This window comes from Nicotiana tabacum, chromosome 10, assembly GCF_000715075.1.
Source record: "Nicotiana tabacum cultivar K326 chromosome 10, ASM71507v2, whole genome shotgun sequence".
Classification (NCBI taxonomy): domain Eukaryota; kingdom Viridiplantae; phylum Streptophyta; class Magnoliopsida; order Solanales; family Solanaceae; genus Nicotiana; species Nicotiana tabacum.
In genome coordinates this window covers 170,120,966-170,135,484 of record NC_134089.1, presented here as the reverse complement: position 1 = coordinate 170,135,484, position 14,519 = coordinate 170,120,966, and positions in this window count along the sequence as shown.

Here is a 14,519-nt window from a genome sequence, read left to right as displayed (position 1 = left end):
TTGGTTTCCGCTAGGGTTTCTGCTTCTTCTTCTTTAAGAAGAAGAAGCGTGAACAGTACTTTTTCTCCAAAAAAATTCCAAAGTTCTCTTTTCCAAAAGTCCCCCTTCTCCAAATGTTTGTCCGTGTTTTTGACATGGCTTTGCCCAGGGAAATGAGCCCATGCGTGGTGGGGTTCGAGACTTGTGTCCCCCACGCGTGGTGGGGTTCCCCATGTGTCCTGGACTCGGTTTATTATGGGCTAGGTCCGAAAATTAGGCCTAAAACCGGATAGTTTGAACCCGAATATTATTCTTTTGCCCGGACCCGAGAAATAGGAACACGACGTTGCTTAACTAGTCCTATATAAGCAAAATAGCTACTAAAATAAGACTAATTGTTTAAAACAAAACTATATTATTATTTTCTTAATATCTTTCAGGATTTAAAATAGCTACAAAATATTAATAAAACTATTTTTTGTAATTTTCATTTTTTTATATAAAGATAAAATATAAAGTAATATTTTTGCATTTTTCTACAAATTAAAATGACTACAAAACCTTAATAGGATTATATTTTTTTGTAATTTTCGAAATTATATAAAGTACAAAAATAAAGTGCAATTTTTGATTTTTTCAAGTTTATGAGGGATACATAAACTAACATTTATATATATTTTTTTTGTAATTTTTTCTTTTGCGAGAAAAATAAAGTAAAAATAGTCAAAATAGCTATATTAGTCCTAAATTAAATATTTAAGCTAAGAACGTAAAAATTCCCGGGGAGGGTCAAAAATCACGTGTTTACAGCTGCCCCTCTTTAACTGGAAACACGAAGAGTTTTCCGACAAAGAACGACTAGACGTGTTTTTGACCCGACCATTACTTGGACGGACTACACTTAAGGAAAGGGAGGGAATGTGACCGAGCCCTGGTATCTGAGCTGCCTACATATCCTTGGTTATACAGGAATCAGGCCACGTGTAGTTCGGGAATGAGAGAGATGGTAAAGTGTACCGAGGTGAAGAGCCGATCGAGGTTCTTCCGTTGAGGTTCCGGTCCGTGGTCCTGTCATTACAAAAAAATGATAACTGAAAAAGACTAACTAAACCTATCAGCTACTAGTTACAAGGATTCCTATCTCTAAGTCTTCTGAAACTTGATCTTGAGTCTTGAATGGTGCTTCATACAGACTTCGGATTTGAACCTTGATACTTGCTAGTTGTAGGTGCTAGTTCTTGAGCAGACCGCATTTGTTCTCCACTTCCGTAATTTGGGTTCTTTTTTTTCTCTTTTTTTTCTTTTCTTGTTTTTGTTTTTGTGACCAGCTTCTGTTGATCATCCCAGACCGTTGACTCGCATTCTTGAGGCGAGCCTCTACTATTTCTAACTTGGATTGAATGCTGGGGATTTCTGTTGTAACCTTCTGCTTTCCAGTGGGTCACTGCTTGATCTTGAAATTGTTCCTCCATTCTACAGGCGGGTCCCTGACAATCAAAACAAACAAAACAAACAAAATTTCCTAACCAGTTTGTACTGGGAAGATTTGTGAGTCATTAGCAAAATTGTAACCTATTTGTACTACTGATGCAATGACTTAGTAAACTAAAGACTAGACTAGAATGTGTATCTCCTACGAGTAAAACCAAAAACTCTTGCTAGCAAAAGTATCTGCTAAAATAAAAACCCTCAATGACTCAAACTAGAAAGTGTGTCTTCTATGGTTGAATCGGAATGAGCTAAACTAGGAAGTGCGTCTCCTAAGGGTGAAAACTTCAGTGACTAGAACTAGGAAGTGAGTCTCCTATGAATAAAATCTCGATTAGGAAGTGCGTCTCCTACGGGTAAACTTCAAAAACTGGACTAGGAATTGTGTCTCCTATGGTCGAACTTAAAATGAATCAAACTAGGAAGTGCATCTCCTAGGGGTGAAGTCTCAATTCCGGAAGTGCATCTCCTGAAATAAAATATAATCTAAAAAGCCAAACTAGGGAGTGCGTCTCCTAAAGCAAAAGTATAACCTGAGTGAACCAGACTAGGAAGTGTGTCTCCTATGAGTAAAATAGTCTTAGGAAGTGCGTCTCCTATGGGTGAAACCTTAATGATTTTGAACTAGGAAGTGCGTCTTCTATGAATGAAAATAATTTAGGAAGTGTGTCTCCTATGGGTGAAATCTTAATTTAGGAAGTGCGTCTCCTATGGGGTAAAAGTAAACTTAGGAAGTGCGTCTCCTATGGGCAAAACTAAACTTTAAGGAAGTGCGTCTCCTATTGGGAAAAACTATTCTTAGGAAGTGCGTCTCCTACTGGGTGAAACTATTCTTAGGAAGTGCGTCTCCTACTGGGTAAAACTTGCTTAGGATGTGCGTCTCCTTAGGAAGTGCGTCTCCTATGGTAAAACTGAACTTAGGAAGTGCGTCTCCTATGGTAAAACTGAATTTAGGAAGTGCGTCTCCTATTGGTACAACTATTCTTAGGAAGTGCGTCTCCTATTGGTGAAACTTCTTAGGAAGTGCGTCTCCTATTGTAAAACTGAACTTAGGAAGTGCGTCTCCTATGATAAACTGAACTTAGGAAGTGCGTCTCCTATGGTAAAACTGAATTTAGGAAGTGCGTCTCCTATTGGTACAACTATTCTTAGGATGTGCGTCTCCTATGGTAAAACTTATCTTAGGAAGTGCGTCTCCTATTGGTGAAACTTAACTTAGGATGTGCGTCTCCTATTGGTAAAAATAAACTTTAGGAGGAAATACATCTCATATGGGTAAAAACAAACTTAGGAGGAAATGCATCTGCTAAGGGTGAAACTAAAACAAACTTAGGAGGAAATGCATCTCCTATGGGTGGGCCAAAACAAACTTAGGAGGAAATGCATCTCCTATGGGTGGACTAAAACAAACTTAGGAGGAAATGCATCTCCTATGGGTGAAACTAAAACAAACTTAGGAAGAAATGCATCTCCTATGGGTGAAACTAAAACAAACTTAGGAGGAAATGCATCTCCTATGGGTAAAAATAAACTTAGGAGGAAATGCATCTCCTATGGGTGAAATAACTTAGGAAGTGCGTCTCCTATGGGTAAAGCTTAGGAAGTGCGTCTCCTATTGGTAAAACTTGCTTAGGAAGTGCGTCTCCTTATGGGAGAAACTATTCTTAGGAAGTGCGTCTCCTTAGGTGAAACTATTCTTAGGAAGTGCGTCTCCTTAGGCGAAACTGACTTAGGAAGTGCGTCTCCTATTGGGTAAAATGGACTTAGGAAGTGCGTCTCCTATTGGGTAAAACGAATTTAGGAAGTGCGTCTCCTATGGTAAAAACTGTTCTTAGGAAGTGCGTCTCCTATTGGTGAAACTTCTTAGGAAGTGCGTCTCCTATTGGTACAATGGATCTAGGAAGTGCGTCTCCTATTGGTAAAACTTAACTTAGGAAGTGCGTCTCCTATCGGTGAAACTTTTTAGGAAGTGCGTCTCCTATCGGTGAACTTAACTTAGGATGTGCGTCTCCTATTGGTGAAACTTATCTTAGGATGTGCGTCTCCTATTGATGAAACTATTCTTAGGATGTGCATCTCCTATTGGTGAAATAAACTTAGGAGGAAATACATCTCATATGGGTAAAAACAAACTTAGGAGGAAATGCATCTCCTATGGGTAAAAATAAACTTAGGAGGAAATGCATCTCCTATGGGTGAAATAACTTAGGAAGTGCGTCTCCTATGGGTAAAGCTTAGGAAGTGCGTCTCCTATTGGTAAAACTTGCTTAGGAAGTGCGTCTCCTTATGGGAGAAACTATTCTTAGGAAGTGCGTCTCCTTAGGTGAAACTATTCTTAGGAAGTGCGTCTCCTTAGGCGAAACTGACTTAGGAAGTGCGTCTCCTATTGGGTAAAATGGACTTAGGAAGTGCGTCTCCTATTGGGTAAAACGAATTTAGGAAGTGCGTCTCCTATGGTAAAAACTGTTCTTAGGAAGTGCGTCTCTTATTGGTGAAACTTCTTAGGAAGTGCGTCTCCTATTGGTACAATGGATCTAGGAAGTGCGTCTCCTATTGGTAAAACTTAACTTAGGAAGTGCGTCTCCTATCGGTGAAACTTTTTATGAAGTGCGTCTCCTATCGGTGAACTTAACTTAGGATGTGCGTCTCCTATTGGTGAAACTTATCTTAGGATGTGCGTCTCCTATTGATGAAACTATTCTTAGGATGTGCGTCTCCTATTGGTGAAATAAACTTAGGAGGAAATACATCTCCTATGCGTGCAACTAAAACAAACTTAGGAGGAAATGCATCTCCTATGAGTGCAACTAAAACAAACTTAGGAGGAAATGCATCTCCTATGGATGAAAGTAAAACAAACTTAGGAGGAAATGCATCTCCTATGGGTAAAGACGTGGAATGTATTCCCTTGTTATACAGGTGGGCGCCTAATGGCAAAGACACAAAATGTATTCCCTTGTTATACAGGTGGGCGCCTGTCAAGAAATTTAAAGACTGAAATGTATTCCTCTCGTTATACAGGTGGGCGCCTGGTATAGACAACAACTTTAAAAATAGAATCCTATTCGAGGGCGGATGAACCCAAAATATCCTATTCGAGGGCGGATGAACCCAAAATATCCTATTCGAGGGCGGATGAACCCAAAATATCCTATTCGAGGGCGGATGAACCCAAAATATCCTATTCGAGGGCGGATGAACCCAAAATATCCTATTCGAGGGCGGATGAACCCAAAATATCCTTAAGGCTTGAAAATGTCTTACCTCAACACTTGCTGGGGATTATTTACTTACCTGCTGGGGGATAAAATGTTATCAGCTGGGGGTACCTGACTTCCAGAAAATTTTTCTAAATGGAAGGAAAATTTTCTGCCCCAGTTTGGTAATATCCCTTGTGGCATGCGGTTCTGGCATCAATGCCATTTCCGTTACCTGCTTCAAATCAAACAAAATTTTGTTAGTTTAAAACGCGGTGGTTGGTTGTGATACTCCTACTGGGATGGCTTTCCCTTTCTCTCTTCCTTGCTCTGTGCTCCACAACTTGTTGGGGATGATATTATGTGCTGGGGATAATCCCTTCCTGCTGGGGATATCCCTCTTCTTTCGTGGCATAGCTCGGCAACTGGCATTTCCCCGACCTTTTAGTCTAGCATGAATTTCCCCAAATCATGCACACGGTTTTCCTTGCTTTGTTCATGGGCCTTGGCCTTGAGGTTTATAACTTTTGGTAAAGGCAATGGTATCCCTCTTGACACTTGTCAATCTTTTTGTCAACTCCCTTTTGGGGATATCTTTTTGACACTGGCCTCGCGCTTGTTCCTTGACGACTATACCATTTGGGTGCACTAGTCAGATCTCATCTGGCATAATTGGAAAGCTGATGGCATATTTTGAAGTCAATTCACACTTGTTCTGACCAGACAGACTCTATTGGGGATTTTCTATGAAAGGAAAAAGATAAAAAAGGAACAGAATAAAAGACCAAGGGAAAGACGACTCTTTAACAAAAGAAACTATAAATAAAACCTATCAAATGCAGATACCGACTCTAATGGCCATGACATGCGCATGTGGCCTATCCTTCACCGTCAATCATCTTTCAAGATCTTCAATTGGCGATTCCCCATCGGATTCTTAATCTTATTCGACTTGTAGTGCCCGAAAGGTTTTCACTATCAAGTCTCTCTCATTTTGGTTTTCTCTCAGCTTTCATCGTCTTACGGTGCCTGTGAAGGTTTTCACCAATAAGACTCTCTCATTTGTATCACTTTCTAGTTGGGGATTTGGAGTGTTGCCGGTATGAATCCCTCTGCTGGAGATTAGAGTCTTTTCTGCTGTGGAACAGAATGTTAGGTTCGCCGGTAAGACTCTTCATTGGTCTGACTTGGCATCTTTTGAAGACTGATCGGAAGGTCTTTCTTTGGACCGTAATGTGGGTTTTGGATAGGGCTAGAAAGAAAGGGTATAAAAGGCTCAAAAATTCAAAATAAATTCGGGGTTAAAAATTACAACCTTCGGAACTAGATTTATTTACAACAAACGCAACCTCTGCCCCGGTTTCTTGCTTGGGGATATCCTAATTGATTTTTTTTCATTTTTTCAAAACTATGACCGAGCCGTGAAGCGCCTACGTATCCTCTTTGAGGAATCAGGTCAAACGTAGTTCCCAATTCCTCTTTTTCATTTGACTTTTTTTTTCTTTGTTACCATTTTCTTTTCTTTTTTTTTCGTTCTGTTGTTTTCTTTCTTTCTTTTTTTTTCTTATGCCATATGCTTGCATTTTCTAGTCGTTTTTACTGATTCCGAACGAGGGGTATGAAAGAAAATAAATAAGGCTCAAAAGGGGTAACGAAGGATAAAGTGTTTAGGTAGCAGAACAAAATGCCTTCGTCATTCCAGTCTTCAAAACATGCCAAGTGCAAACAACACAATTTTGAACATAGATTTATAGTCTCTTCCGATTTTGAATATAGTCTCTTCAAAAGCACCGTTGGGTGACACTCTCACCCTCATTATCTTGAACGGCCCTCATGCCAATTTGGCGAATCTTGCTTTTAACGGTTTTTCTTTGTGTTTCACTTGCCCCAGTTCCACATGACTCGGGCTCTGAATAATCTCAAACCGTTCTTATTTCCTTTAAATGGTCTGATAACCTTTTCGGGGTTTTATGATTAACTTTAAATGCTAGGCCCAAACTGTGCGCGCATGTCATGTCACTAGAATCGGCATTTGAATGAAATGATAAAAGGACTAAACAAAAAGACGACTGGAACTAACAAAAGACCGCCTTTGTATTAGACTACCGGCGAAATGGTTTGAATAATAAAACAAACAAAACAACCAGAATAAAATCCTAACACAAACTGGACAAAATTTAAAACAAACTGCTATGACAAAATGGAAAGATAAGAAGGTTTGACACAGGACAAAATCCAAATTACAACCTTAATAATCCGGACAACAGAAATGACAACAAAATAAGCCACCAAATGCTTCTTTCTTGTTAACCAAGGAACAAAGCGTCCTTCCACTTTATCAAGGCTGGCATCTTAGCCACTGAGCTTTGCATCGATACTGCCAAGACCATTACCAGCTTCAATATCATCAACATCGGTCAACAAGTTCTCAAGAGGATTCGCGTGCTCCCTGTCACTGTCATCGATCACAATTGCCCCTTCCTGAATCATTCTTTCTATTTCCTTTTTCAAAGAACGACAGTCTTCAATGCTATGTCCTCGGACATTAGAGTGATACATGCATCGTACAGCAGGATCAAATCCTTTTGCATATGGGTCTGGAGTATAGCCAAGGAGCGGCTCAATCAGTCCTGAAAGCTTTAGCTTTTCAAACAAACTTGCATAGGACTCCCCAATTGGCGTGAAATTGTTTCCTTGCCTTTGTTTTCCCCCATGCCCCTGTTTTCTAGGGTCGTTGGGTGCTTGAAAACGTTGTGAAGGCAAGAATGCATTACATGGTGCTTGCTCTCGCCAGCGGGGGTGACCTGATGGTTGACCCCTCGACCGAACCTTGTTCGGAGGATAATACTGAGGTGGATTATATGGAGCTCGGGGGCAGGCTTGGGCATGATGGTCTGAAAAGAGTGGATCTGATGGTGGGTAGTAGGGTTGTGGAAGGTTGTATGGAGTGTATGGATAATTTGGATGACTGGACCTGAGCTGGTAGTGAGGGGAAGGACCTCTGAATTTGGACCCAGTACCTGCTTCGACTGATGCGACCTCGAGCGCACCTCCCGCGCCGCTCTGAATAGCCTGGGTCGTCGCCTTGAGCGCTGAGTAATTTAGGATTTTGTCAGACCTTAGGCCTTCCTCTATCATGACCCCTATCTTTACCACTTCATTGAAGGATTTCCCAACCGTTGTCACCAAGTGACCAAAGTAAGTTGGATCAAGTGTTTGCAAGAAGTAGTCCACCATTTCTCCCTCTTTCATGGGAGGATCAACTCTGGCCGCTTGTTCTCTCCAGCGGAAACCAAACTCACGAAAACTTTCCCCAGGCTTCTTTCTAGTCCTCAGCAATGTGAGACGGTCAGGGACTATCTCGATATTGTACTGGAAATGACATGCGAAAGCCTGCGCCAGATCATCCCAAGTATACCACCTACTGGAATCCTGCCTGGTATACCATTCTAGTGCAGATCCGCTCAGACTCTGGCCGAAATAAGCTATTAGCAGCTCATCCTTGCCGCCTGCCCCTCTCATTTTGCTACAGAATCCCCGCAAATGTGCCATGGGATCACCGTGCCCTTCATATAAATCAAACTTAGGCATCTTGAACCCAGCCGGGAGTTGGACGTCTGGGAAAGGGCATAGATCTTTGTATGCTACGCTGACCTGGTTGCCCAAACCGTGCAGGTTCCTGAAGGACTGCTCCAGGCTTTTGAACTTTCTCAACACCTCATCCTGTTCAGGGGCTTTAACCGGCTTTTCGATCTCTGCCGGTACCTCCAAGTGTGGATTGTAAGCATGTGGTTCGAGGGCATGGAATGTAGGCTCAGGGGGATAGTATTGCGTATCGTGAGCCTGAAACAATGGCTCGCTGGTCGTTCTGTGCAAGGGGGCTGGTGTGGGTCCCACAAAAGTGGGAATATCGGGTGTGGGGAGAGGTTGATGGGGTGGTGGAGCCTGGGAATCATGAGGGCTTCTTTCTTGATGGTAACGGGGATTTGGGAGGCTTGTTGAAGGGCCGGAGTGAGGGTATTCCGGCATGTGCCCCAATGGCTCAGGGCTCTTTTGTGCTTTGGCTAGAGCTAACTGCATTGCATTCATCTCTAGTCCCATCCTTTCTATCTTTCCCATCGCTTCCTTTAACAACTGGCTCATCGGCCTTTCTTCCTCGGTACTATTCTCTGAAGTAGTCATGCTTGTTGTTATCGGTCCTTTGGATCTAGTTTGGTAAGGGTGTGTTGCCAGAATTCTTTAACAACTAACTGTTTGAGATTCGGAAAACAACAAACTTGTTAGCGTTTAGAGTTAAAAAGATTTGATAACAACACATTGAGGATGCAATGCCCCTAGGCAGTTAACGGTTTCTAACATGCTTTGCTTCAAACAACATGCGTCATCCCGGCTTGCTTATTTGCCCCTTTGAAGTACTTTGGGAACCCCTGTATTTTATTATATTTTGTGTTTTCGTTTTCTTTAGATTTTTTCATTTTTTTTTCTTTTCTCTTTTTTTCTCTTTTTTCAAAAAATTTATTCTTATTATTTTTTTATTTTTTTTGTTGTGGTCGAATCTTATGGAGATTGCCTACGTATCATGACCCCACATGAATCAGACCTTGCGTAGTTCGTGACCGCTGAAAGATAAACAATACTAAACATTTTTCATATTAGAACAAACTGGGTTTCAAAGGTTTGAATATGACCTACAAACTCAAAAATCAAACAAACCACATATTTTAATCAAAAGCTTTACAAACTCAAAAACAAAAGGCTAGCTCCCTTTCTCTGTTCGACAAATGCAACCAAACGGTTATTTTTGCAAATGTGGCCCCTTCCAAATTTCACATGAATTTTGAGGCCGGGGAGGATTATTTATGACACTTTACAAACTTGTCCGTTCTTTTACGAAAATAGCCTTTCGACAACTGAAAGATACTCTAAGGCTATTTCGGCAAGAACGGTTTAAGACGCGGCCGAAGCTGGCTCGGCTTATTTTGTTTTTCATTTTTTTTTGACTAAACATCCAAACGACATTCACCTGACCGTTTACTCTTTGTTTTTTTTTCAAATTACGATAAAAACCTTGTGCTGCAAACACGGCCTTTCGACGTCTCGGGGACGAAGCTTTTTAAGGCTGTGTGGGTCAACTGGACCAAAACTTAAAATGACCCAAAGGTGGCTGTTTATGCAAAGTCAGCCTTCCGGCGTCCCTTTCGGGGACATTCGGCTATGTCTTGATAAAACAGCGTCACTCGACTTCTTTATGACAAAAACTAAAATTTGACATATATATTTTTTTTTTTATTATTATTATTATTTGTTTTTGGCTTTTTAGCAAAAGGTGGGGTTGGACCCGATGAGGGTTGCCTACGTATCTCACATCCGGTGAGAATCAAACCCGCGTAGTTCGGGCAAATAAACTATTTTTGAGAAGACCCTTTTCCATTTTCTATTCTTTTTTTTATATAGCAAACAAACAAACTATTATTTTTCATTCATAACAAACAAACTAACTAACGTAAAACATAAAACATTCTTTTTTTTCATTTGTTTTCTTATTCTAAAGAAAAAGAAATTTTTTTTTTGGAATTTTTATCTTTAATAAAAGAAATGCTTAAAAAAAATATTTTTTTTGAATTTTGAATTTTTAAGGAAGAATCAAAATATTTTTGAATTTTCTTTTGAACCTTTTTTTTGGATTATATATATATTTATTTTGGAACAAATAATAAAATCACGTTCAACGGCCGACTCTTTTTATATTTTATTTTTTTTATTTTTGGCATTTTCATAGACAAGCAAAATAAAATAAAAAATAAAAAAATATTTTAAAAAACCAGACTCTTTTTCATTTTCAATTAATGGCAAAACAAACTATTTTCTTTTCAATATTTTTTGGAAAAAAAAACAAGACAGAACAATGATGATTTTTTTTTCTATTTTTCCTTTGCTACTAATAAGACATTTTTTCTCATTTTCTCAAAATTTCGGCAGAGTTTCGATACTACTCGGACATTGGTTTCTTTTTTCTAACAATAAGTAGTCACATCTCTACACTGTTATTTTCTCCTCTTTTCCACTATTTTCTAATTTGTGGATAATGAAAACATACACAATCTTTTTTTTTTGAATTTCCTATGTTTCTTTCTATATATATACATATATATTTTATTTTTTATATTTATTATATTTTCAAAAATGTGGCATGGGGGACATAGGGAATTTCAAGACTTCTTGGATTCCGCAAATGTTCCCCCTGTGCTTTTCCCAAAAATGAAGCGTGGGGGACATAGGGAATTCCAAGACTTCTTGGATTCCACAAATGTTCCCTAGGTGCTTTGATTAAAATAACACCATGCTGGAAATGACCAAATGACCCATTCGCCCTTGACTAAATACAACATGTAGCACATAGGATGCCAAAAGCTGGTCTATTATTTTCAGGTTGCTTGTCCTAGACGGACCCAACCCCTGTGTTGAGTCCCCTAAGTCAAATGCACATGATGCAAATAAACGTTCCTACTAGGGATCCGGCATGTGGCTTTGTTATACTAGGTTCAGAACCTGGGTGTTTGTTCTAGACCTGGCTTACCCGAGCGGACAGCTCGAGCCGAGGGGGGCAGCGTACCGGGAATACAGAAGCTTCACCGGCTTAGCAACTTGTCTGAACCTCGTTCTAAATTGGGATTTGACACTATACAGAAAAGAAGTCGTACGAAGTACACCCTTCTTCATGATTTAGAAGACTCAGAAAGGATATGGGTTTCGGCACAGTTTATATATAGTTCAAATAATATCAAAGCGGTAAAAGCAGCATTTAACACATTAGGCTCAAACATGTAAAAATCAGATAATAGATAAAGCCAAATAATAACAATTATTTTAAGCTCGAATTCTTAACCCTGAACCAGTGGTTCTGGGTCCAAGTCCCCAGCGGAGTCGCCAGAGCTGTCACACCTCCTTTTTCCGCACCCGCGAGGGCGCAAGGGGAGTTTTTCCAATTAAAGGACAATCGAAACGGGATTGGTTTAATTATTTCAGAGTCGCCACTTGGAAGATTTAGGGTGTCCCAAGTCACCAATTTTAATCCCGAATCGAGGAAATGAATGACTCCATATTACAGTCTGCGTACCAGAAATCCGGATAAGGAATTCTGTTAACCCGGGAGAAGGTGTTAGGCATTCCCGAGTTCCGTGGTTCTAGCACGGTCGCTCAACTGTTATATTCGGCTTATTTATCTGATTTTAAATACAATTATGAACCACGTGCAAATTTTATCGTTTACCGCTTTATTATCATTATTTTAAGGAATGTGAACATCGCTTAAAACATGTCTCTGGACTGCGTCACATGAAATGCACCCACAATCCGGAACATATTTTATTTAACGTTTTGGGATTTGGATTTGGGTCGCCTGAAATGCACACCCAAGTTTAAGAAAGTAGATTATTAAACACGCGCCTAAAGAGACTATCGTGTTATTATTTTGGGAAGGCCACGAAATTCGCTAAGCGGCCCTCCTGAATTCTAAGTAAATTTAAAACAAGTATTTACTGAGGGCCCCGCAATTTGCATTTTTTGTTTGTCGAGGCTCGTCCCATTTATTATTTTAAAAATGAATTTGCAACGTCATGGAAATGCATCTCAGACCACGTCACAGTCAATGTACCCGTGATTAGAGACACATTTCGATTTCGCTGAGATTTGGATTTGGGTCACATAAATGTGCACCCGAGTTTAGGGAGATAATATCATTAAAGGCGCGCCTAAAGCAACTAGCGCATTATTATTTTTGGGGTAGGGACGTGAGATTTGCTAAACGACCCGTCCCGGAATCTAAATATTTCATACATATATTTTGTGAGGGCTTCGCAATCTGTACATTTTTATTTGGCGAAGCTAGTCTCGTTTTCTATTTATTTATTTATTTTTTCCTCTTTTTTTTTCTTTTAGAAAAAGGACAAGACTAAAATAACTACGTTTTTCGCTACTTCACGAGATCATGGGTTATAAATTGAACTCATTTGATGAAGCGGTTTTTTTTCTGCGGAATTAAAATTGCTACTAAAATTTTAACATTACTACCACATGTATAAACAACTATTAAGACAAACTAAGCAATTAACACCTTTCAGAATAGGAAATCCGATATTCAACAAATCCGATACACAAACAGTGCATAGGAAATCCATATCATTTCATTCCATTTAAGCAAATATAACAAGTTTGGAAATGTGTATGCACCTGTTTGAAGCAAGAACAACAACCAAACTGTCCCGACAACTATCGGAAACCTCTCCAATGACGGAACGACGGAACCTCGACGTCAAGCTCAACGTACCGGACCTCGACGAACCAAAGTCGACCTCGACGAAAAACAGAACGCTCGGCCAAGCAGGCTCGCAGCAAACCCAGCTGCTCGCGAAAGATGAAACAATGTCGACAATAGTAAGGTCGACGCGAGCGGGCTGCTGACGGGCGTTTGAACGGCGTCGAGGCGAGGAGGATGAAGCAGAAAAAGGGGTCGTTTGGACGCGAGGAAGGAGCAGTTGTGCGTTGCTTGGAAGCGCAGCAACGACTGCTTGTTGGACTAACAATGGCGGAAGTTCTGGGTTTTGTTCGGGCTGTGCGTGGGGGTGGTGTTCGGACGATCGAGCTGGGTCAGTGGTGGTGGGTCGTTGATGCTGCAGTTGTTCCGGCGAGGAAGCAACAGCAGCTGCTGCGTGATAGCGGCGGACATGGGGGGTCGTTTGACTTGAAGAAGTCGGAAATGGTGGTTTTACGTGAGGGTTTTGGAGTAGGGTAGTGTACGCCGGTGGTCGACGAGGGGAAGGTGATGGGTCCGACGATGACAATGGAAGGGTCTGTTTGCTCGTCGACTGGTTAGTGATGATGGTGGAGCTGGGAGGAGGAGGGTGGTTGGTTTCCGCTAGGGTTTCTGCTTCTTCTTCTTTAAGAAGAAGAAGCGTGAACAGTACTTTTTCTCCAAAAAAATTCCAAAGTTCTCTTTTCCAAAAGTCCCCCTTCTCCAAATGTTTGTCCGTGTTTTTGACATGGCTTTGCCCAGGGAAATGAGCCCATGCGTGGTGGGGTTCGAGACTTGTGTCCCCCACGCGTGGTGGGGTTTCCCATGTGTCCTGGACTCGGTTTATTATGGGCTAGGTCCGAAAATTAGGCCTAAAACCGGATAGTTTGAACCCGAATATTATTCTTTTGCCCGGACCCGAGAAATAAGAACACGACGTTGCTTAACTAGTCCTATATAAGCAAAATAGCTACTAAAATAAGACTAATTATTTAAAACAAAACTATATTATTATTTTCTTAATATTTTTCAGGATTTAAAATAGCTACAAAATATTAATAAAACTATTTTTTGTAATTTTCGTTTTTTTATATAAAGATAAAATATAAAGTAATATTTTTGCATTTTTCTCCAAATTAAAATGACTACAAAACCTTAATAGGATTATATTTTTTTGTAATTTTCGAAATTATATAAAGTACAAAAATAAAGTGCAATTTTTGATTTTTTCAAGTTTATGAGGGATACATAAACTAACATTTATATATATATTTTTTGTAATTTTTTCTTTTGCGAGAAAAATAAAGTAAAAATATTCAAAATAGCTATATTAGTCCTAAATTAAATATTTAAGCTAAGAACGTAAAAATTCCCGGGGAGGGTCAAAAATCACGTGCTTATATCAATCACTTGGCTACTGAAGTCTTCATCTTTCGGCACTACTTGATACCTCCCAAGTTGCCTCAAAACCCGATACGGTGCATAGGGTTGGATGCTTTTAAGTCCCATCAATAGAAAATGGGGCCTGGTTGCCGGCATGTATATGATTTCTTCAACAGGCAACC